The sequence below is a fragment of the Lichenostomus cassidix genome, chromosome Z, assembly GCF_008360975.1.
Source record: "Lichenostomus cassidix isolate B80296 chromosome Z, HeHo_3.0, whole genome shotgun sequence".
In the NCBI taxonomy this organism is placed as follows: Eukaryota; Metazoa; Chordata; class Aves; order Passeriformes; family Meliphagidae; genus Lichenostomus; species Lichenostomus cassidix.
Window position 1 is genome coordinate 63,799,838 of NC_139511.1, and position 13,096 is coordinate 63,812,933.

At 35.6% G+C, this 13,096-nt stretch overlaps 1 protein-coding gene across 4 annotated transcripts in view; it reads left to right on the forward strand.

The window, feature by feature from the left end:
- Positions 1-13,096, forward strand: part of PRLR (prolactin receptor) — a 151,959-nt gene that overhangs the window by 21,007 nt on the left and 117,856 nt on the right. For all 4 annotated transcript variants that reach the window (XM_085043468.1, XM_085043466.1, XM_085043469.1 and 1 more), the window contains one exon: positions 1,248-1,332. The gene's annotated coding sequence lies outside the window, so the exon portion shown is untranslated. The remainder of the gene's footprint in view (positions 1-1,247; positions 1,333-13,096) is intronic.

Sequence of the window (13,096 nt, forward strand, 5' to 3'; positions counted from 1 at the left end):
AGACTGCTTATTGTTACTTTTTTTTGCACTGTTACTTTGTGTTTTGCAATGTTTTGAGCATTTAGAAAGTAAATGTTCTTGTCTGAAGTTCTGTAATCTTGTTGTGTGGTTTATATAATTTCATTCTTTTGGAGCTGTCAAATTAATATTTTAGTGTTTAAGTCCCATTGATCTGGAAGGACCTACTCACTAGTGGATCCAGGAAAAGATGTGATCTCATGGAAATCAATGAATTCCGATATATATTATTTATAGAGAATATGGTGAGATACCAGAATCCTTAGAAGAAAAGTAAAATTTAATTCTCTGTATGAATCAGAAAAGTCTGACAAGTTTCAGTTCAGTATCCGTGTCAACACAGTATTAGCACAGAATCTTTGCAAATACAATCTTTCAACTGATATGTGTTACAGTATGATTAACATACATCCACAGTAACTTAAGGGAAGATGTAATAGAATTTTTAGAGGAATTTCTTGGCTACTTAGATTGGTAGAACCCAGTCTGCAAAAGAGAGGAAATAAATAAGTTGTTTAAGACAAGAAGTTGGGATTTGGAATCCTGAGTAACTCATATTTGAAAGAAGTGTTCAAGCCTCTAATGATTCTCTCAGTTAACTGATGAGACATGTGTGACTTCCATATGTGCTAGGAAAGTCATTCACTGAAGGCTTCTCTGTGATAAAATATCAATTGTGATTAATATGTTATTTTACTTGGACCTTAGTTTTTAGCATAAATTTGGTTGTTCTCCATGCTTTAGTACTAGTACAAATACATTTTCAGATAATTTTCTATCTTCATTCTTACATGACTATTGTAGGAACTTAAGGATTCAGGGTTCCTTTAGAGTGCGTGTAAGCATGAACAACCATGTGAGAAACTTGCTTTTAATCATGAGCTAGCCTTGGGCCTGCTTCTTTTTGACTAGTGTCTTTTCCTATTTCTTATTCCTTCTTCTGTTGCAGAAAGCCCTATATCCTTTTAACCAAACTTTTATCTTGCCCAGTATTCCTCCAAAAGGAATGAACTTGCAATCTTTGTTGTTTATTCACCATCAATTCTTCTAAAATAATTTTAAGGTTAGGTTTGTCACATCAGACATTATTATTTTAAAGCAGTTTTAGCTATTTCTTTCTGGTTTTGCAGCTGGAAAGGTACTTTTGAAAATTAAGTAATTAATTAAATTTTACGGTAGTTTTGAAAATTAGCTCCCTCTCCTAATCATAATCATTTTCTTTTATACAGATATAAAATATATGATGTCAGCACAACTGTGTTTGCAACTGTCATCTGTTTCAAACTATCTAAGAATTAACTCTGGGGTTTTCCTGTAAGTACTTTTCCTAATTACATTAGCTGTCTTTCTAAATGTGATTGTATTTCTTATAAAAGTCTGATTCCTAGATGTAACTCCTTCATCATTATGGTTTAAAATGCCTAATTAATGGTTTGGTTGTGTATTAACCAAAATATTACCCAAAACATTTTTAAATGTGTAAAATGTTTTATGACAGTGATTTCACAGAGCATTGATAATGCAAGCTGCTCATAGTCTTTACAGACTGAACACTATTTTTAGCAATAATTTGAACAGTCTGTCATTTTCCAAAAACCAGTTGGTTTCAAAACCAGTTGGTTTCTCTTCAATATATTTGCAATATGCACATTTTGTGTGGTTCAGTCACCTGTGTAAATAACAGATTTCTCAGAACTGAAATGAGCAAATAATCACTAACAGTTTTGTACAGGCACTATTTTATTCCAAGTAAGTTTTCACAAGTTTACAGAAAATTTTGAGTTTTAGACTCAAAAGCATGAACCATAAGGAGACTGAAATACAACTGGTATTTAACAAATGCTCTTACTTTGATTAACTGTGGTAATGCTACTACACCTGCTACATCTTGCTGGTCACTTTACTATCTTACTACTTAATAAAATTGATATTGTCTCTCCTACTGCATTCTTTCAGTGGTCCCAGTTTACTTCATTTTTTATTTATTTATTTATTTAGTATGCAGTCTGTGGAAAATAAGTCAAATTAGACATTCTACTTCTTTTCTGAAAGCAATAGAATTCATAGTTTTTCCAACTTCACAGGGCTAAATTGACAAATATGGGCCACACAGATAAAGAACTCTTCATCATTGTTTGTTGGGAGTTTAAAATCAAAACTTACTAAACAAAGCCTAACAAAAAGTCCCCCCAAAACCCTACAATAATTTCCCTTACATTTTGAACCCCAGTGTTCTTGAAGATGGAAGGTCAGTGTCATGGGAAGTTGTCTTCATGGTTGTGCTAACCCGTCTTTTTTGTCATGTGAGCTTATATGCTTCAGGTATTTGAAAAGGAAAATTGAAAACTTATGTATAACCATATTCAATAGGAAAACAATTATATGAGTGGAGTGGTGTATTCTTGGTGACCTGTGTTGCTTAGAAACAAACTGCTGTCTTGTCAATTGATTAAATCCTTGTCTTCTAATTTTTTTTTACTGGAAAGTAAAACATTGCAATGTCTGATTCAGACATTCCTCCATTAACCATGAGGTCAAGCTACTATTTGTCTCTTCCCTTTCTTCAGTCTCGCTTCGTCTCAACTAAAATCACCCAGACACCTCTCAGTTGTCTGAGCTACAGTTATTAGTACTGCATTTGCCAGGTACAAGTTGAGTTAGAACACACATGAGCGTATAGTCCATTTCTGTTACATTAGCCAGCGCACACAAGAAAAGATTTTTAACAACATTTTTTTCATGTTAAATTAGTTGCTATGTGGTCAGGTAAAGAATTGTCACTAGAAAGTTACCCTCTTAGCATTGTTTGACCAAATTTGAACCAGAAGTAATTTTATATAGGATCTATTCTATGCACTGTAGTACTGCATGCCTTTGGTGAAGTATAAGAAATTATCTGGCTAGATTTACTGTTTAAGCCTGGGGTTTTTTCTATTAGTTACTGAAGAGTATTTCTAAAATCACACCTTCCTTATTCAGCTTACAGATCTCATATGCTTGTTTTCTCATTTCACATTTTATATTAATTATTGTAAAATCCTTTTTTTTTGAACTCTGAAAAACATAGCTATTTCCATATGTATTTATGTAAAATATTGCTGCAGTGTGTAGTTTCTCACCATCCCATTTCTAGATGCACCGTTAAGCTTGTTCCCAGACTTCTCACTTTAGACCCCAAATGGTCCCTCCCTTTCTATGCTCGCCATTATTGCCCACTTGTTAAATTTTCAAGTGGTATTTTTTTTTTGCTTTCTCTCATGTTGTATTTCCTGCTTGATAGGAATTCATATAAACATGCAGTATTCCCTTCCATTCCGTGACTTCTTACTGTGACTTTTGCTCTGTGTGCTCATTAATTCAAGAAGCAAGTTTCAGAAGTGTGCAACCTACTTAGGGAATGTCCTTGAAGTAAGTAATAGTAACAAGCTTAATAGAAGTAAGAGTTTACAGAAGATCTTCAGAGCTTTAATTTTTACCATACAGTGACCTATAGAAAAAAGCATTAAATAATGTATTTTCAGTTGGGATATACCTTAAACCTGGACTTCATATGTGTTCCTGGATGCTGTGGTAACTTCTCTTGTGTTGTCAGGGAAACAGCCTTGTGCTCAGTAGGCAAAACCAATGAGGATTAAGCAAAGCTATAATATAGCTAAATCCCTGTGACCTTATCAGGATCAAGATCTGTCAGGTCTTCACTTTGCAAGTGTCCCTCGGGAGAGGGAGATATGCACAAGTTAAAGCATACCTGCAGTATGCTTGGTACAAATATCAGACTTGGAATATCCTAAGAAGTGAATGCATTTCTCTCAGTTAGATGGATTAAAAGACTCCGTTTGTGTAAGTAAAATCTTTATAAACTAAATTATAGAAAACTTTTCGTAGAAGCTATGAATGTGGAAGAGATAACTGAAGTATGATGAACTCTGGAGTCTCTTTCATCTTTGGTGAAAATGCACACAAAAATATATCGATACAAAAGTACGTTAAAGTTGCAGGGACAAGAAACAAAGTTTACAGAACTCTGGGATGCCGAATAGTTGCCAAGTTTTCAGCACAGAGTTCTTCTGTTGTAGTAAAAATTTATGTATGTGTCACTAAAGTAAGCTCACGCTCCAACATACACATATAATTTCATCCTAAATTTTGTATTAAAAGATGTTAAACATTTTCTGCTTAAAGGTTAAATTATTATTACTTTATATTTCTGACGCAAAATAGAGTGTTACATATTAGTTAAAGTTTCATAACCAATAAGAATGAGTGAAGGAGCAGCTACATTTTACATGCTTTGGTGAAGTCCTGGAGTTTATTATGCTTTTCCCTCTTATATTATCACATAACATCAAAGGTGATTTAATGTCTTTCTTAATTAGTGCGAAGTTTTAATTATTAGTCTGCATATATCAACCATTATATTTTTTTCTTTTTTTCAGTATCTCTTGTGTTATGTGTCCATTATAAAATGCAGTGTTGGTTCATCTGCAGATAATGCCAGATGGGCCTTTTTCAATAGTGATACTGTTCCACGTCTTGTACTGAGAAGGGAGCATCTGAGGCAACGTGTGAAATGAGACATCTGATTATGACAATGGCTTGACTTCTAACATTACCTTGTGATATATTCTCTTTCATAGTGGTTTGTTTTTTACTTCAGAGGTTAATCTAAACCTCTGGCCAAACCCAGTGGACTTTAATTTTGATTATTCTTTTCTGCCATCCCAGTGCTTTTTCTCACTACTCGTGCATTTAATTCTTTTTTATTTCTGAATATTTAAAATAATTTAGTGTTTTTCTCAGAATGACCATCTTTACTGTTCATCAAAGTTCCAGAAAATTTCTGTGTATAAGATATTTTATTAAAGCAAGTTCAGGCGTTTTGCAGCATGTTTAAAGTCATTATAGAAAACTTGAAATTGACCTGATTTCATTGCTTCATTTCTGAGAGAAATGAAGAGTAACCACTTTCCTGAGAAGATATTTCTATCAGAACATCAGGGGAATAAATGAAGCAAGAGGACAGTGAAGACTTGGCCACTTCCATGAGCTCAATATCATATCAGCCTTCTTAACTATTTAAAATGTGCAATAGAAAAGTTAGAGATATTCCAAGCATATTAAATACTTTTAATATTTGATGCTTACATATTTAAGAACAGAACAACATCAAAGTTTTTAGAACACATGCAGCAGTTGACTTAAAAGACTGCAGCTTAATTTCTGGGAACAAAATGCCTTGTGATAAAAACCGGAACATTAATTTGCAAAGTAAAAGGATTAGGAAACATGTTGTATCATTCTCATTCCAATTTATTCTTTTATTATTAATTTACTACTTTCAGTTTTCAGGTCAGGTATGGATCTGAATACTTTTCCTAATGTATTAACTACATCTCCAACTTTTCCCCACTTTGCATTTTTCCTAATTTTGTATAAATAAATCTGTCCTTATTTTCTCTTGGTCAGCTGTCTCTTAGAGCTCACTAATATAGATGACCTTGACCAGTGATGACTAATTTAGAAAACAATAAGTAGAATCCAACTTTTTTTTTCCTTTTCTTTAAATCAACTAACTAGTTGAACAGTATTCTGGTAAATTACTGCAAGTTAAAACCTGCTGCTTTCTGGGGTGATCTGCAGTCCTGGACAATGGTGGTAGCAGCAGCAGTCTCTCCAGTTGTTTTCTTTGTGGACAAAGAGGCAGATCGGCCTTTCCCAGCTCATGGGGTGCATTAGGTGAATCCAGGACATGTCATCCTCCCTGTGCATGTGCTGTGCAACTGATCCGTGAGGGCATAACAAGTCTAGGATATTTCTGATGCTGTCGATTTACAGCAGGCCATCTGTGCACTGCCCAAAGACACGTGTCCAGGCGTTCCAGCTTGTTTAGTGGCTATATGTTCTTCTATGTGAAATGCCGGCAAATGTGGTTTTCTGATTCCATTTGAAATTGTTGGTGTAAGTTGGGTCCGTCTGTGCTAAATACCATGTACTATGGACATGTATTCAGAAGTATTCATTGGGAACATATTACTGTGAAGTCAGTTTAATTCTGTAATATCAATGTGGAGGATACCAGAACTAGACTTACAGTACTCTAATAATGTCTGATTTTTCTTTCTCTTTCATCTTACATAGCTAATGACAGTGCTGTAAAATACATAACAGTATACCAAATCAAAATGTTCACATTTGTTATATATTTAGCATTGACAGCAGAACCCTATTAAAAAATGATGTTATGAAAGACCTCAGGTGTTTATGTTGCTGTTGTCGAAAGACTGAACAGAGAACTGTAGTTTTAATTGAAATAAATAAAAGCATAATGTCCAAGCTCTAATTTAGTCCAATGATCTTCTGAAATTGATTGCCTGTGAATTATATCCACATAGATTATGGAACATCAATTCCATTGTTGTTATGAGATCATGTGTTTTTAGAGATAGACTGTATTGATTATTTCTGCACTTCATTGTAATATTTTAAATTTGACACACTGCTCATAACAGAAATATGCAGATCAGTATGTTGGATGCTTTTTTTTCCTATGGTTTTTTTTTTCTAATTTGCCTTTAGATTTCTGATGTAAATGTTAAGGAGTGAAGCATCTCATGAGGGTACCTTAGTAGCCATAAATCACTTTCTGAATAGGTTTGGATGAGTAAAACTCTCAGCCTTGGAACATACTTATTAAGGTTATGAAATACAGGTGCTTTGGTGGGAATATTAATTTAACTGATGTGTGTTTCTTTATAAAAGAACATACAGCTCTTGCTCATCAGTTCTAAGTGGAAGACTGTCAGCCACAGCAGCTATCTGTGAACAACTGAATGTATTTGTAGTAGCTATCTTTGTGTCTCTGCAATAATAAGTAGGAATAGATAGATAATACTAACAGAAATCAGGGACACTAACAACTAACCAAGCTATTTCGTGCTTTTGCAAATTGCTTGACCTATTTTTTTTTATGGAAAATGATGCAAAATGTTTATATCAACATATTTGTATTACTCTACATACTTGATTTCATTTTTTATTTTTTCTTCATTAGTATTTATATGAGTTGTATTTTGTATACAAAAATAAGCAAATTAAAAAATAGCCAGTGGTAGGCTTTCAGATCTGTGGATACTCTAAAATCAACTCACTGTGGGTGTGTTTTTTGCCTTAGTGTGTGTGGTTTACATATTGATCTTAAATTTCCAATGCAGTTGAAACTTCGATGGAGAATCAACCCAAAACTTCAGTTGTAAGACTGTTATCACTATCTTTGACTTCATATCCTCCTTAAATTCGAATTGTTTGAGAGCAGCAGTAGTTAATCATGTTGCCTTGAGGCTTACTATGATCCAACAAGCAACATGCAAGCTGGACAGTGCTTAAGGGTGCTCTCCTATGGCTCACTTCATCTTTTAGGAGACAACAAATGACTTCAAGTGGTGAGGAGTAGCTAAGTGCCTCCTCCCACGCCTGTCCACATCCTGGCTCAGGGAGCAAGGAGGCTGCTGCAGATGTACAGAACAGTGAAGTTGTGGCTCTGCACTGAGGGAAAGTGATGTGTGGCTCTCATGGCTGTCCTCTGTCGTTAGGGAAGGTGTTTCATTTTGGAATCAAAGTAGTTTGGTTTAATTACCTGTGAAAGCTGTGTAATAATTGCCAGCAATGCGTGACATGCTACCTCATAATTTCATTTTTAAACAGTTTTAAAAGGAGATGTTTGGGGAAGCCTCAATGCCTGTTGGGCTTTTTTGTCTCTTGGTAAGTGTTGTGCATTTTTGCAGATATTTATTGAAACAATACAAAACATTCATGTTTTCTATTATTACTTTCATTTGAAGCACCAGTGTTTCAGTTTAATGTTTCAGAAGGGATAGAATCAAGTCCAGAAAATTATTAATAGAAAACTAGAGAAAAATTAAACTTATTTGCTAATACTCTTTGCTGTTCCCATTTCAAGTGTGCAATTTAGGTAAAGCCTGAATAAATACTGGTGATGCTTCCTGTGAGAGATATTACATTCTTCAGAAGTCATAACTTTCAGCCTGAGAAAAACACACAGAGGATCATTTGGATTACCAGTTCTGTTTTTTAAGGGTATTAGCAGGCCCACATCCAAGAAGATGATTATTTCAGTGCTTGTTGCTTAGGATCTATATTGAGGCGCGTGGTTGCTAACCTAAAACTGTTCTGCTTCCTTAGGAGAAGGTATTTAAGTTCTTTCAGGCATGAAAACACAGAAATGGCTGCAGTGGATCAAAGCTGTTCATTTTTCCTATATTCAGCCTGTGGCTGGAGTTCATAACCCATCCTACAGGGAAAAAGGCAAGAATATTGCATTTACAGAATAATCATCTTAATAAAGAAAATTTTGTGTTAGATTATTGCTGCTTGGGAGGCTTGATTTATATGCAAAGACTGCTCAGTTGAGTGAGATGGAGAAAACGAAGAAATAGTGAAAGTTATTTCTAAGTTTTCTTGAATAAAGAAGAACATTATGACCAATAGAAGGAAAAAAAATAGGGGCCCGCAGATTGACAGTGACAAAAGTAGCTGACAGTGTCTTCTGAATAGTCAAGTATTTGATGGGTACTGCCTGGGAAGAATTTGGGAAGAATTCAGGATAAAGTTCTAGGAAGAGGATATGAATGTGTGTGTCCAGAACATGGTGAGAACCTTGGCTATATCATAAGGGGAATGAAGAGACTTTTGGGATATTGAGTGATGTTAATTACATATTTTGTTACACAGGTTAGGCAACAGTCATAAGAGTTCTGATAGCAGATGTTTGATAAGGGATGTCTGAAAAGCTCCATGTTCAGCCCAGAGAGTAAATAAGACAAGCACTGCAATGCTGACTTTTTCTATTTGCACTTTGGAATTTAGTTTCTGAGTCATAGCAGCCCAGTATATTTTCATTGCATCATCTGTTATTTTATAAACCCACATTGTTACCTCCTTTCTAAGTTACCGAGTCCAGGACTTCTTTCTCTTTTGTATGGTATTTTTTTCAACAACTTTCCTTGTATTTTTAACATTATCTTAAAATTCCTGTCTGGATTTCTTCTGGTTTTTTTGTATTCTTCCTTTTATTTTTTTCTTTTTTGATAGAATATTTGTTAAACTGAAATCAGTAATACTAGTATAGATATGTCTTTTATTTCCGTAGTCCATAAGAACACTAATAATACTGCCTTCCATTCTAATTCTTAGAGCATTTGTATTGAGGAGGGCGATCTTTTGTTAGTTGTTTTTTTTCTTAGTATGTGGATTTGATTTCATCTTCAGTATATGTGCAGGTAGTTGGCTTTTTTTCTTTCAGTATCCACTGAGTTTGTAGTTACCAAGAAAATTGTATTTGCTAATGTGATTTTCAAAATGGAAATGAAATTTGTGTGTGTTCTCTTGGTTATAGAAAAGAGCTCAGATACAAAGTCCAGTCAGCTCACATCTCTTATACACTGATGCTTGTGGAGCTTAGACTGGAGGTTCTTGCTGTTATCTCAGTAGTCATTTGTTTCTCCCAGTATATTCCTCTTTGAGATAATAGAATTTCTAAGAGTTGAGGTTACAAGCACCCTATTTAACAGAGCAATGTGGTGTTTGGACAGCCAGAGTGGCATATAGGCAAGCAGATACTTTTCATTTAGTGGCCCCTTTAGTCAACATCTGATATGTTCTGAAGTGTTCAGGATTGGGTTTCAAGCCTATTGAATTCCTTAGCCTATGTTGTTAGGTGTAGTTTACAGGTCCCACGCTGTATAGCAAGGCACACTGATTACACTCAGAGTAAATGTCTCCCTGGAACGTCTTCCAAAACTTTTCAACTTACATAACTGTTAAATCTTCTAAAAATATTATATGCAACCATCATAAGAACCCAGCAGAACCCACCACAAAAAAACAAATTACTTGCATATTTTACACTCTACTAGACCGAAGTGATACTTACACTACTTGTACAAGTCTAACATATGCTTTTCCCTTTAAAACTTTCGAGCATAAGACATCGGTTTTGGCTAAGACAGAAACTTACAGTGGTTATAACAGGTATTAGATCTGCAGGAATGTCAGGTATTGGATACAGAGTTCCCATTTTGCTGACTATGTGAGGCACACATAAACCTTTAATATAATCTGGCATGAACACATGACTGCTGCATCACATTCTGTTAACAGGGTTCTGTTTAAATTTCCCATCTATTCACTGGCATTTTGACAACTCCAGAAACAGGTCTGGCAGGATTTTTAAAAATAAATATTCTAATCTATTTTATAATGTTGTAATTTTATTTTTTTTATAGCAGTGTTCAACTTGGCTTGCCCATACAGGTGTGTTAATATCTTTGATTACTTCATTTGAAGTAAAAATTCCTTCTAAATTTTCTTTCCCTGGGCCTGTCTGCAGTAGCTGTCTCCTGTATTCTACCTTCAAGAAAGGAATTTTGTAGAACTCTAATGGGCTCCAAATATTTGCCAGTCCATGGTCAAAAATGTAAATGGAACTACTTTTCAAGGTCTGCAATTTTTAAATCAAATAGCTCAGTTGGAAGGGACCTACAATGATCATCTGGTCCACCTTATTGTCGCAGAACCATAGAATAGTTTGGTTTGGAAGGGACCTTAAATATCACCTAGTTCCAATCCCTCTGTCAGGGGCAGGGACACTTTTCACTAGACCAGATTTCTCAAAGCCACTTCCAACCTGGTCTAGAACAGCTTCAGGGACAGGGCATCTACTTCTCTGTGCAACCTGTTCCAGTGTCTAACCACCTTCTCAGTAAAGAATTTCTTCCTAGTGTGTAATACAAACTTACACTCTTTCAGTTTAATGACACTTTCCTTTGTCCTGTCACTGCATGCCCACATGAAAAGTCCAACTACATCTTTACACCTTTTATGTACTGGAAGGCTACTCTAAGGTCTCCCCAGAGCCTCCTCTTCTCCAGGCTGAATACCCCCAACTTTCTCAGCCTGTCTCCATAGAAGTGTTCCAGCTCTCCAGTCATCTTCATAGCACTTTGGCACTTCTCTGGATTGGCTCCAACAGGTCTATGTTCCAATGCTGGAGGCCCCAGAACTGGATGTGCCACTCCAGGTGGAGTCTCACAAAGCCTGAGCAGGGGAGGAGAACACCTTCCCTTGATTTTTTGGCCACATCATTCTTTGGATGCAGCCCAGGACACAGTTGACTTTCTGGGCTTGCAAGCACATGTTGCTGAGTCATGTTGAACTCCTCATCCACTTACAGCCCCAAGTCCTTCTCCCTGGGTCTGCTCTCGATCTTTTCTCCTCCCAGCTTGCATTTGTGCCTGGGATCACCCTGACCCAGGTGCAGAACCTGGCACTTGGCCTTGTTGAACTTCACAAGTTTCACACAGATGCACCTCTCAAGGCTGTCATGTACATGTCCAGTCCCTCTCGATAGCATCCCTTCCCTCCGGTGTGGTGACCACACCACACAGCTCAGTGTCATCAGTGAATTTGCTTAGGGTGCCCTTGGACCCACTGTTCATGTCACTAACTGAGATGTTGAATTGTGCTGGTCCCAATACTTTTCTCTGGGGGACACCACTTGTCACTGGTCTCCACTGGGACATCAAGCCATTGACTGCAACTCACTGAGCTCAACTATCTAGCCAATTAAGATATTCAAGACTGATTCCTGTTCTTAGGACTCTACAATGGTTCCTGTGTCCTCATAAAACCTGTTCCTTAGAATCTGGGGATTTCCCTAAGCATAAACCATCTACTGATCATGCTGATTTTCTTACTCTTTATTGGGTAGGACTCAAATGGTTTTTTACTGATAATTTGAAGTTTGGATAGAGTCTAATATAACCAATTCATACTGAGTATTATTTAAATACTTTTTTTCAGAAGAAATTAAATTGTTAAGTCAGGTTTGTGGTCTTCTTTTCGAAAAACTCTATGGGTCTCGAGAGGATATAATTAAAACCTATGCTGTTGAAGGAAGAATGAGTATACCAGGATCACTGAGTATAATATTTAAGTTCTGGTCCTTCTGTGTGTTGATTTTCATTCCTTTTTTTTTCCCTGAGGGTATTATTAGAAGATAGTCTAAATTTATGTCTGAATTTTCATCTGTTTAAAGTCAGCATAAGTCACTATGAAACAATGCAGCTAAATGCCCTCCTGGGTTTTAAAAAAGGAAAAACAAAAGCACCTTACAAAAAGTGTGTATATTTTTGGAAGATATTTAAATATAAAATAGTCTGCTTCCTCATGTGTGAAAAATGTATATTTAGTAGAACAATAATTTTTTGCAAATTTATTAGTAGTTATTTACTTTTGTGGCTTCTTGGTGGCTTCTTTAAAGAATAATTCTGTATTCTTTGTTCAAGTATATTTATCATATCTTTTTCATTCTTTTGCTTGACTAAAAAATATTTGTATTTTCTTTTGTAATTTATCTTCCTTATCTCTCTTAAATTCCTTGTGTTCCATTCTGTGGATTACTTCACATGTGTAAGTTGTGTGTTAAACTGTCCCTCTCAGAAATCCAGGGATGGATGATACAATTCAAATGTTTTTACTGATGCCAAAACAAAATACCATGATATTAAATTGATTCTAATAGTTAAGTAAGAGGCAAAATGTTTGAGTTACAGACTACTAGACTCTTTTTCATTGGAAATGACCTTTAAGTTCATAGAGTCCATTAAGTAAGTCTGAACCAGCAGCAAAAGCAGTAGCTGTGAGAGAATGAGATAACTAAGTTTCAGGATGCCATTGATTCAGTGTTTCTTCTTTTTGTATGATATGTTATTTTTCTAAGATACTTCAGAAATAATTTTAATAAAATTGTCTGTTTAGTTGCCATTTAATGTTCACTTATCTTGAGTTGCTGTGGCTGTTCTGCTCTGCAGCTTTTCCCACGGTGAACTGAACTAATTTGCAATGTTGTCAGACTAGAAATGAGTGGGAAAGAGAACTGGTAGTTAGCTTACATTCAGGGCTAAAGGAGGGGAACCAAGGCATGTACACTAGCAACCCGCTTTGGTAAATGCTGTCGTTAACATGGGTTGCACATCAATGCTAATAATTTAGTGACTTTGGA